Source organism: Theropithecus gelada, chromosome 13 (genome assembly GCF_003255815.1).
Source record: "Theropithecus gelada isolate Dixy chromosome 13, Tgel_1.0, whole genome shotgun sequence".
In the NCBI taxonomy this organism is placed as follows: domain Eukaryota; kingdom Metazoa; phylum Chordata; class Mammalia; order Primates; family Cercopithecidae; genus Theropithecus; species Theropithecus gelada.
The window spans coordinates 77032180-77045156 of record NC_037681.1 but is presented as its reverse complement, the minus strand read 5'-3'; the positions used below and the strand labels follow the sequence as shown (position 1 = coordinate 77045156).

The 12977-nt window shown below is 37.9% G+C and overlaps 1 protein-coding gene across 6 annotated transcripts in view; it reads right to left on the bottom strand.

Annotated features, from left to right (window-relative positions):
- The window catches only part of CCDC85A (coiled-coil domain containing 85A), a 197078-nt gene that overhangs the window by 55028 nt on the left and 129073 nt on the right, over nucleotides 1–12977 (bottom strand). The gene's annotated exons all lie outside the window — the stretch shown is intronic.

Sequence of the window (12977 nt, the reverse complement as noted above, 5' to 3'; positions counted from 1 at the left end):
TACAACGTAACAACTGAGGAATGTTCCTTTATATAAGAAAAGCGAAGTTTTCACATTTTACTTAGCATTATCTATCTATACACAAAGTGATTATTTCAAATAAATCCAGTTAGTTTAGATAAACGAAATTAGAAATCACATATTTTAAACTTTTTTGTATGTTGGCATTTTTCATATATTTATCAACAAATACTTCGTAATTACTCTGTTAACATATTTATTAAGTACTAACTACGTGCTAGGGATACTCCATTGAAAAATAAGCCAACAGGACTCCTCTCCTCCAGGAACATTCTAGTAGGGAAAACAGATACATAAATAAGCACACCACTGCCCTGTATGCCCCACCACCACTTTAGCTTAGATCTACATCATCAGAGAGGATCTGGGGTATCCAAGTTGAGACCTAAATATAGACATTTGGGAATGAGCTTTCCAAGCAGCAAGACTAGAACTTGAGAAGTCCCCAAGATGGCAATGAGCCTGAGAGATTCAGAGAAGGGACAGAAGACTGAAGTGGTCAAAGTGAAGTGAAGGAAATGAGGGGTGAAGGGAGAAGACAGGGAGGATGCAGTTGTCTCCTCGAACGGAGACAAGTCCCAGGGCATCAGTAAACTAACATAAGGAGCTTGGATTGTATACTGTTTGCAGGAACACACTGAGGAAGGGGGGGTGTGGTGTACTGTGGGCACATACTCTGATTTGTATTTTAAAATGATCATTCTGGCTGTCCTATGGCACCCAGAGAGAAAAGAAACAGGAGTGGAGAGTGGGTGACCACTGAGGGAGCTGCTGTGGGACTGGACCGAGAGATGACTGTGGGTTGTGCATGAGCCAGGGCAGTGTCGCAGAAAGCAGCCAGATTCAATATGTCTCCAGGAGGTAGAGCCAACAAAACATACGCAGAGGGTAGATGTGACGTATTAAGGGAAAATAAGGATTCAAAGATCATTGCTATATTTTTGGCATGAATAACAATCATGCAATGGCTTGGAGAAGAAGCACAATTGGGGTTTGAAACCCAAAGTTCTATTTTGTTCATGTTAGGCTTAACATCTCCACCAGACAAGGAAGGGAAGATGCAGAGTACACAGTTACCTAGGTGTGTCTGGAGTTCAGAGAAGAGACCTGCAGTCTTGGTTTAAATGTGAAGTCCACAGCAAAGAGCTGTTGAAAGAAAGTACGGGGATGAACAAGGGTCTGACGACAGAAGTCAGGTGCAAGAGGCAGAGCTACAAAGCAGAAACCCTTCCCCAATTAACTTTATCCCCTTCTCCCCAGCCTCGAACCTTAGAAAGCTGAGCAAGTATCCAGCCTCCTTCAATAGACACAGACACAAATCTCCTGTGTCTTCCACTTGGGTGCATTTCAGTGGGTTCTCTCTATCCTTCAATCTTACCTCTGTTCTGTTCCTAAATCCAACCCTCTCCTTGTCTTGCTTATCTCCTGCTGCTTCCTTTCAGCATGCTTTTCTCATTCTTCTTCATCTGGGACCCCTTGCTCTTCAAGGGAAATTTGGAAAGAGTGAATTATGCACAGTGACAGAGTATGGGTTCTATTAGACTTCCTGGATTCAGATGACGGCTCTAATTCTTCCAGTTTGTAACTTTTAGCCAATGTTTTAACCTCAGTTTCCTCATCGGATAAAGAGGATAATTACAGTATCTTCCTTATTAGATTGTTGCAAAAATTAAGTGAATTAATAATGAAAAGTTCTTAAAGCGAGGACTAGCACAGATATTTAGCATTTGGTAAATATTAGTCTAAGCAGTCAAAGTGAGAGCTGAGCAATGCTTAAAACTCTTTTTTTTGGGGGGGGGGGGACTTACTCTACTTATCCCCAGTAATTACGGAATATTTCTCAGTACTTGGTCCTTGCCTTCCCTGATTTATATCAAGGAGAGACAAAACTCTTTCCAAGCATACAGACATTTTATTCCATGTATTCCTATAGATCTCTATGTTAAGGAACTGGGGCATACTAACTGGGTGAACTATACCATGCTGAATGTTATGTCCACTAAAATTAGAATAATTATACTACTAAGACACTGTAGGCTGGGATATCATTTGTCACAGCTTAAAAATTTTTTAAATGTAACAACCATACTGATTTAGCATAAAAGGCAAATATGACAAATCTTTAGGAGTAATTCTAAATAACTGAACATATACACAAGGAAAGAAGAAGTTATTTTATTAGGGCATTTGAAGGGACCAAAGGCCAAATGCATACCCACCACAGGAAGGGATTTTACCAGTTCAAACAGCTCTGGGTTGGAAGTTTTCCCTTTTAATTCAAACTCTGTGAATGTCCAGGCATATAAGCATCATTGGGTTTTAATTTTCAATAATCATTCATGAATACTGAGGTAGATGATCTTTCAGGCTCTTTAACACCCACAATTCCTGGGTTACAACTGCCATGCATTTTACAATAAGCCTTATTACTGGTTTAACTGCTAAAGGCAGCTAAGATAGTCTTTCTAAAGGCGTATGTATATTATGTTACAATTCTTTCATTTCTTCATTACACAAACATTTATGGAATAGCTGCCATGTATAATATAAGGTTTTGGGAAAGCAGAAAATATTTAAGACAATGTTACAATGTTCTGAGAAAAAGAATAAAGCACACCCATGTGACAGATGCATACCAGTTCTGACTATGGTAGTTAAATATCCTTAGCTGAGGCTTGTTTACATTTCAAAACACTCTTCTTAAAAGTACTTCCATACAGATTTCTGTCCTAAACTCTGTATGCTTAAAAACTCTTTGCACTGAAAAAATTACCTGATTAAGGAAAAAAAAAAAAAAAACAAAAACTTCACCTTAATCCTATTATAAAGGAATATTACTTGATGCCAGTAACGACAAATTATTGAATGCTTGCAAAAACAGTCAAAAAGTTATGGAAGAACGACATACTCTAAGCTTTCTATTTGATAAAACTATTCTAACTAAACAATGTATCAAATTTTTTTTTTAACTTTTGGTAGTAAAATTGAAATAAGAAACAAATCTCAAGAGTCCTCTTAAATCCAGCCAACACAGGGCAACCTAAATGTGTTCACCCAGTTCTTTATGCCTTTTAATTTTAGAAACACTTCACAATAGTGTGGTAGGGAGGAAAAGTTCTGGTCAGGAAAATTCCTGCTGACCTTGAAGTTCATTTGGGCCCTTCAAGTTTCACAAGGATTCCATCATTTTGTCTTCACTAAATAGTTACTAGGCAACAACAGACTAGTCAATTTGGTTAAGCAAGCAAATCAGATGACACAAAATAATGCTAATGACATTTATTTGATTTATTATGTATCAAGCACTTTGCCTAAAAGCACACGCATTTTTTACATATATTTAATCTTCACTGCAAAACTAAGAGGCAAATATTATTATCCCTATCTTACAAATAAAAGACTGACAGCTTAAAGATGTTAATTCCACAAAGTCACAAAGATAGTAGGCTGCAATTCTGGAACTTAACCTGAGGTGTGCCCAGCAAAGCCCACTTCTGCAGCATTATAAATAGTCCTCACTGCTGGAGAACATAGACGCTGCAGAGAGACAAAGTAAAGGCCAAATTAAGCAAGTTTCAAAGAATTTGAGCGGCACCAAGTCTGCTTGATTTAAACCCTCTTCCTTATCATTATACTTGAATGCAACACTATCCCTCAGTTAATGCATTTGTTGAAGGAATGAAAACCATATTTTGCCTAAGACACAATAACTGCATCAGGTCCTTAATCAATTCAGTGGTGCCTTCAAATAAACAAGAGTCAGCTGAAGTGAAGACGGCAAGTTTTAGTCAACAACCAAGCCAACCAAAGCAAAGTGCTTGAATCTGCTAAGTCATTAGTGGGCTTAATAAATACAGATGCCACTCACAATGCAGTCTGCAAAAAATTTCACAAAGTTCTTACAACCCAACTCTCAGAGGTAGATAGAAGAAAATGACAGACACAAGCAAAGCACAGTTTCTTCTGGCTTGTAAATGTCTAATTTTAGTTTTCAAATGAACTATTTTCCTGAATCTCTCCTGGATTTTCTCTCTTCTGGACAACTTGAGGAACCCAAGGAAATGTTCGCTCTGTTCAATTTAAATCCACGGCTATCAATACTGTTAACATTATTTTTGGTGGATAACAAAAGATAATTTGATGTATATCACCTAACAGAAGTCATCACAGACATTAGAACAGAAGTTGCTTATTCCCCATAAATCAAATATCTCAATATGCTATTTTTAAAGTAATCCATTCTTGTCCACAAGATCTTATGGACTTTGAGAATATATATCAATATTTATGCTACCTGAGAAATCGGGGTAAATACAATAAACTTCTACACCTAAAGTAACTATTATCTACAAATGATGGTTTCTTAGGCTAACTACATCTCCATACAGCCTATAATTATACATATAATGACCAAAAGGATATTTTAAATTCATGCTGGCCATACAATTAATCTGTTAAATTTGGTTCTGCTTACACTAATTTTCAGATTGATTTTATATATCAAAGAAATAGTGTGCTGTATTATAAAATCACATTCTTAAATCAATAATTTTTATTCACCCTCACAAAATACAAGAGTGCTTCTTTAACTTTCAAAGCAGATAAAATAGAAAATCTTTAAGTTTTCATGTTAGTTATCCCTTTTCAGTGCATGGTCATTTCAAATGTTTTGGGAAACTTTAAATTATGAATGAAAAAGAGAAATATAAATAAAAAGTGAAGAAATGAATAGAACAGACTATTAAATCCATGTACCATGGGGAGGGAACTGTGATTTATTCATGTTTGTAAGCCCAAGTCTGACACTAATATTTTACCCCAAAGAGTCACTAAACTAAGGTGCATGCCTCTTGGACATAAAAATACTACCTTTGAGTATTTAAAGAGTTAAAAATATTGCTGTAAAATTCAAGACTAGGAGAGCTAAAAGAAAATACAAGCAGTTGACTTCATGGAATAAATACAATTGTGAATAACATAGAAGTGCAAATAACAACAAAAACATTCCCCTTTAGAACACATTAAAATTATGTTTAAAAAGTCTACCCGGTCCCACATGGTTTGAGTGAGACATTCTAATTAAAAATAATAATAATTAAATGATGTTTTAATACACTTGGGAAACTTCCAATTCTTATCTAGTAAGATATCTCAGAGCATGCTAGGTGGAGGGAGGCTGGCCAGAGGAGTGTCTCCTGCTTGTATTTCTTTAATTAATAGCTAACATTATTCTATCCTGGCTACTCAGGGAGTACATAGCTATAGGGAGCATCACCACTGTATAAAAAGAGTTATGAATCTATTTCCCCCTTGAGAGAGGACAAAGTCATGCAAGATTTTAAACAATGCAAGAAATGGAGGGTCTGCTAACAGAACTGTCTATAAATACACCCTTCTCCCCTCTGTTGGCAGCTCAGCTTTCTGTCATTAGCACCAATGACCCAACTGGGGCCTCCGTTTGAGGCTCCTGGCTTAGCAGATTTACTGAGAAAGGCTTCTTAAATCATCATGTTATATACAGGAATAGGACAAGATGAATTGTTTTTAATTTGCAGTTTGTCCTTAAGAAGTACCCAAGAACATTAAGATGGAATAAAGCAATAGACCCATGGCCCCTGTAAATTCAAATCCATGAAAAACGATGGACACCTCCTACATTTATAAACGTATATATCTTTCCATAAATGACCATTTTAATGAACTGATCTATAGAGAGATCAATCTTCTTAGTCTAAATAACAATTCATTTGAAATGTATTCTATTTGCTCTCTATGCGGGGGTGACTGAGAAGTCAATTTATCATCAAGAGACGCCAACTTCTCATATCCTATCATTGCTATCAAGCTAAGAATTTAGTTCCTAATACATATGGAGAAAAATGAATCGCTTGGAAGGGGTACACATAATAAGTCTGAAGCTACAGCTCCTCAATCCTATACTAGTAAGAGTCAATCAGTCCTTTGCATAGAGGTTTAGAAAAATACTCGCTTTGTGACAACCAACATGATTGTGTATTTGTTAAATTTGTAGGGAGGATTCAGAAGCTCAGCCAAATAATCCACATAAGCTTAGAGAAGGTTCTTCCCCAGGAAGGAGCATCAAAAAGGGAAGCATTTGGAACTTTCTCAGACCCACAGGGTCAGAAACTCTCTGTCATTATCTTCTGTTCACTCCAACCTAAATAGCAAGCAGATGATACAGTAGCACCAAAGTTATCTATCTTGAACACAAAATCTCCCTGGAGCCCTAACCCATACACTCTCGCAGTGGTGAGATTCACCCCCCCATTTCCTACACCTTCAGAAGCGAAATTCTGTCTTGCTATTCAATACCTCTGCACCTGAATTCTAAGCTGACTGCCTAGTCACTTTGTGTGTGGTGCCCAATGAATTCCCCAGTCAACTTCCAAGACATTACGCAGGGTCCTGGTCTGTGAAGCTTGGGTCTTTTACTTGACTTCAAGTGCTGAAACTGTCAAAACTCAGAGGTCTCTCTTGAGATGATGGCTGGTACATGAATGAAATGCAGATTTACGAGGTATCAATTCCTTATACATTCAGCATCATTGTGGTGTCAGCTATAACCATTGTTTATTTATTCTATTGTCTGTTCCATATATTATATTTTACTTTTATCAGCATCTAAAAAGAGTGTGAAATATTTATTTACTGCCAAACAGCATTTACCAGGAGTTAATGAGTTCTTTTTGAAATTTGTTCTGGTGCTTAAGAGTTACCCTGTCTTTGCCCATATTCCCTTTATGCTACTTTAAGAACCAGCTCCCTGAAAACATCATCTGGAACTTGGTGTGGACTAGCAGTTAGAAGCATGGATGTGAGAGCTAGACTGTCTGGGTTTGAATCCTGGCTCCAGTACCTACTCTGTGGATTTGGGCACATTATTAAACTCCTGTGTCTCAGTTTTCCCATTTGAAAAATGGGTTAATAATAGTACCTACCCCATAAGGTTGTTGTACAGATTGAGTTGCTATGTGTAAATCACCAAAGACAGTGCCTGGCATGTAGCTCCTTCTAGCGATTTATTATTACCTGCTTCCATTCTAGTGCTAACTACAGTTTTGAGATCACCACCCACGCCTCCCCCTCCCCATTTCCGGCCCTCTCCAGTGGAGTTGGTTACTCGCTTTACTCTGCTCCTGCTCCAGCACCATGACGGCAGATCTAGGACTATGCTCATCATTGGTGCACAATCATCTACCCATTGCAGCCCACATACTCTTCAGACTGGCTTCCTGTCCTTGGTTTTCATGGGCGACTGTATCACTCAGCCATATATACTTAACACCAGCAAGAAAGAGCAGTTTTCACTGGGTGCGCTCACTACTGCATGGAGCACTAAACATAAGCATTGGGAATTTGAAATAGGAGTGAAAACCAGATAAATACAAATGAATACAAAGATTCAAAGGGAAGTGAATGTCTTATGCTTTGGAGTACCATTGAATAAATGACTGTGCACACAAAATTTGTTCAATTAGTGTTAGTAAACTGACTAACTACACTCTAGTTGTTAATAAACATTTAAATTGGGCCAAAAAAGGTTATCAATAAACAGTATATTTATTTATGCAATAAATATTTGAATGTTCCAGATGCTGAAATATAATGGAGAATAAATAAATAGATAATAATAGATGAGAAACAAGAAAATAAACAAAAATATTTTTAAATGTGTTAAGTGCACTGAAGGAATGATCCGATGGTCAGAGTAGGCATCTCTGAGAAATGACAATTGGTTGTTAACTAATGAATGAATGAAAGCCAGTTGTGGTTAGAGGATAAGCATTCTAGACTGAAAGGACAGCTCATGCACAGGCCCTGCAGTGTGGATAAGCTTAGCACGATGGAGGAACTGAAAAACAGCCTTCCTCATTAGGGTCTAGCCTATGAAACAAGCAGGGAAAGGTGACACAGAGTGTCATAGGCCATCGATGGAAGGACAGCAAAGTATTTTTTAAATAGAGAACACAATGAGAAAGAAGAGTATGAAGCATTAAGTCTTATATCTGTCTCAAATCAGCTGAGTGATCAGGGTCATGTGATTCCTTCTCGCTCTAAAATTCTATTAAGTCTCTGTAGGAAGTGATGTATTGATAGGCACAGATAAGACATATTGGCTTTAACATCTTGGACTGACTATACAAAAATGCTAAAAGAAGGCGTTTGAGTAGATGAAATGCATAGCAGACATCAGCCTTTACTACAAGAATAAAGAAGATGGACTGGATTTTGGAAACTTTGTGGTAATCTGGTGAGTCAAGGAGAGAGTGAAGCGATAATAGGTAATCCCCCAACTTCATACATAAAGTCTCCTACTTGAGAATGGAGGTGGTGTGAATAGAGAAAATGGGAACTGAAAAGATTACACAGCTACAGGCAAGCAGATTTGTAAACAACTTAAGAGTTTAAAAAATCATTTTCATTCCTTTTTCCAAACTAAAATGGAGACTTCTAAAAGTTTAATCTCCAAAGAATTGTTCAAGGGCATCAATCAAAATAATCTGCAGGGGAGCTTTGAAATAAACATCCCTTTCCAGTCCCTCCTGAAAAACTAATTTCTGATTATGAATACAATTCTAATATTTCAGGTGAAATTTCCTCTTAATGAGGAAAAAGAAGAGTCTGGGGACAGATGAACTGAGTTGCCTGGTTAAGTATTTAATTTTCCACTTAGCTTTGCAAGACAGGAGAGACAGCCTTAGTTCATACATTAATATTTATGAAAAATGGCATAATGTTTCATTTGGAGAGAAGATCTCGGAGAAATGCTATACTGGCAATGCCAGTGTAGATTTTTGGATCACTCCATACAAGGGTAGGTGTGTTCCTTAATATAGAAAGTAAAACCTCCAAATAACATGGAATTGATTTTGTGAAAATATATTTACAGATAAATTGCTTAAATGGATAGCAAGGAAATCAGAGTAACTACATATTTTCATGAAAGTTTGCTGCTTGAAAGAAAAATCTAAAATAATTGGTGCCTTCAAGTCTTAGCTGAATTGACTTGGCTATGAGAAATACAGGCTTTTAACGATAAGATAAGGCTTCCACTTTGCCATCTTCCATTTACAGGTACATCTCTTATAACATGAGATAACCTTAGTTAATTTCCCAATATTTGGAGCTAAAATTTGCCCTCTGAATAGAAAGTCCACTTTAACAGAAAATAGAAGAAAAATCGTAACTCTGGTTTAGAGATGTTTTTCTAGCCATGTACAATAAGACATACAAAAAGAAAGACATTTTTAAAATATCTGTGGCAACTATTGTTAATCCTTTCAATTTAATAAATGTCAATGACACCTGCTTACCATAAAAAAGTGACATTTTGCCATTTGTGAATAACTGCCTGAAATAGAAGTGGGAATCTTCAACCACACATTTATTCGGCAAACATTTATGGGCAGTCAACTATGTGTCTGTACAAAAATAAAAATCCTTAAGAGTATACTTCACAGAACATCCCCTTACTAAATAATTTCTCAACACTTTTTGCTTTATCCTTACAGTAGTCATTGTCTCTATTCAACCGATAGGGCAGATGGGATCTAGCTAAGTGAAGTGAGTTTTTTCAAGTACTAAGATCATATCTACACCAGTAAACCACTTCAACAGCTTCAAAAGAATTGACCACTGAGCTTCAAAAATAACTTGTCAATTATGTAAATAACAAAGTTAAAAATAAAATTCAGGTAAGTCACTGGACTGATCTTCGTATGCACTCAACAGGACCAAAGTTCCTTTGAGTGGGTCCTCAGACCCAGTATAAAACAGAACATTCTGAGGTTTTGCCTAATATACAAGAGAAAAAAATCCAAAAAATGTATAAATCAGTTTTCCACTAATATGCAAAAATAGCTTATAGGAGAATTATATAAACCAACATATATATATATATATAAAAATATAAACCAATTATATAAAACAATGTCCTGCCAGAGATTAATGGTTAAAAGCTGTCCAAACCAAATTTGATGCTGGGGCAGTTCTTAGGATGATTCCAAATGAAAACTGCCAACATTGTATTTGAAATGTATAATCTCAGCTGTTAACTAACCCAAATCTCTATTTAAGTTATTTTGACAAATATGTCTAAGGGACAACCTTGACATTATGTTCCTTGCCAACATTCTGTCTGAATCCTGGTGTCCCAACACCAAGCTGACCCCTAGTCTAGCTGGCCTACAGAATTTCACCGAGCTGGGAAAATTCTGACTTCAAACTAAGGAGGGAAGTTGGGATTGGTTGTTCTCTCAGTTACACTCTAGTTACATGCATTCATTCTTACAGGTCCTACACACCTACTGCCTGCCTCAAAGAGGGAATTCTCACTGTTACCCATAATATGAAATACACTGCCTGACATACAGCAGAGTCTCAAATATATTTTATTTGAGAAGGTTTGATTTGCTTGTGTGCATTCATCATCTAAACACTACCCCTTTGCAAAATCTACAAATCCCACCAATCTTTCAAGAGCTGGCCCTTATAGCCTTTTATTTTGGCAGAGCCCTCACTGACTAAATCAGCCTGTAAAGGTCAGTCCCATCTCTGAATTCATACCATACTTTCCCTTCACTCAATGGAATATCATACAGATTAACACCGAATCCCATTCTAATTGATTCCATATGGTGGTCTTACCTACTCAGTTACATGCATTCCTTGAGGGTCGTTTGGTTGATATCCCACAGTATCTGGCACAATATTACTCTCATGGTATAAAATGCAGAAGTATTTTCTATGTGAGTAAATATTTTTAGTCTCAAAGTTATTACCATAACTTGATTCAACCACTTAAAAAGTCACTTTTATTTGCACCAAGTTTATTTTATAAAATCTTCCCATTCCCAAAAGGCTGCTGGAGGGGGGAGAAAAAGTGAGCTGTTCTTTAGTTATTTATGCAAAATGCAGTCTGCTAAAACAATTAGTATTTCTTCCTACTCTTGATAACAAAAATGTTTAAACAGATTGTATGTAAGGAATTACCTCAGTCAACCTCATGGGAGGTGGAATGAGATGGGCAGAATTCCAAAAGTTTATTTGTAAATGAGTTGTTTTGAAAGAGGAAAACACATTCCCAGTGGCAAAAATAATGTTCTATGTGGAGGTTAGTTTTCCAGAAGCCTATGACAGATGAAGCAAAGGGAGATGGCAGAAAGAGAAGTTCTTCTAGTAAGGGAATAGAAGCAGATATGGGGAGGCTGACTTTAAGACCAACACCAGGCTCTGGGAAGGGAAGGAGGAACAATTACAGTCACTATCCACACCCTTTCCTCTAAGTGATGATCTGGGAACCAGGGACCAGTGCTCCAGTGCTGGGAGACAGGAAACTCCAAACAGCAGTAGGGTCTATACTATAACTCTCAAGAGGAAAGGGAGAAGGAAATACCAAGTTAAAGTTGTGGGAAGGGAAGGAACCATCTGTGGCCACCCAACTGGACAGGCCATTAGTGTATCAACAGCCTCAGAAATGCATGGGTATGCTCCAATGGCAGGCATCTGAGAAATCAGTGAGTCCAGCCTTTTCCAAGTTATATCCCTTCCAATTCCAGAATCCCTCACCAAATCAACCAGGGGAAGAAATATTCCATGGTCAATCAGTTTCAGAATTGCTAGACTAAATAAAATCACAGAGCATCACTGGCTATTTTAAGATAATAATGAGCATTACAAATCTTAGTGATGTTGGGGTAACATATACTATGCAGCACTTCCAAAACTATTTTAACACAAAATGTTTTTTGGAAAGGAAAACTCTACACAGGTCATAGGTTGCAAAATACACATCAACCCACCCTTCTCATTCTACAGATGGGGAAACTGAGGCCTAGAGAAGCAAAAAGAAAAAAAAAAATTCCAAAAGATAGCAGGCTTAGTATGTGGAAGAGCAGGGATCAGAAGTCAAAATTTTCTACTCTAGGTCAGTACTATCTGTTCTATACCATCACACATCTGACCCCAGCTCTGACCACAGGTTCAATTCTGCTGGACAGCTATGCCTTAGCCCTGACTTCTCTCCTGACAATCCTGAGGCTCTGCTTCCACTCTCCCACTATGGCTATGTGCCCGAGCTCATTCAAGACTGCCCTTGATTCCTGTCCCTGGTCTATTCTGCTTCATACTAGATCCAATCTCAACTCCTAACTCACCTGATCACTGCAGATTACGTGCTTCCAGAATCCCCATGACAACATGACTGATCACCAGCCAAAACTTCACCTGTTGCCCTTAATGGACCTCCTCAATGCTGATTACCTGCTTGCAACAACACTATCTCCTGGTATCACATGCTCCCTGAACAGGCCAGGCCCAGCTCTGAATATCTGACTAGAATGCCTCTTATAGCTTCTGCTGGGTCCAACCAAAGTCCCTGCCCTCCCTGTGAGTAGCTGGCATTCCTGTCCCACCCCTGTTCCTTCTCCTGCCCACTGAGCTATTTGTTGCCACAGGCAACATCATGTTCCATGCCTGTAGGACAACCTTCTGCCACAGCAAGTATCCATGGCAACCAGATGGGGCTGGCAAATAGAAGTAAAGTCCACAGGCAATTCCCCAAAGTTAGCTTAGCCAATAGATGATTTATTAGAGCAGTGAACGTTTGGCAAAACTGAGTATACAGGACTCCAAATCCTCTTTGTTGCACCATGGTCTGCTGTGCAATGACATGGCTTAAAGCAAGGGCCTGGAAAACGAGAGGGAAGCCCCAGGCTTGACTGGCCTAAAAACAAAAATACCGCCCAGAGAATGAAACAAATGAAGGTAGGATGCAAATCAAGGTATCAGTTCTCCTTATTCCCACTTCAGATTCAATGACATTTACTGAAGGCTTACAATGTGCCAGGCTCACAACAAGGAATATTAAAAAAATAGTTAGTAAATGACGAGTTGATGGGTGCAGCACAGCAACATGGCACAAGTATACATATGTA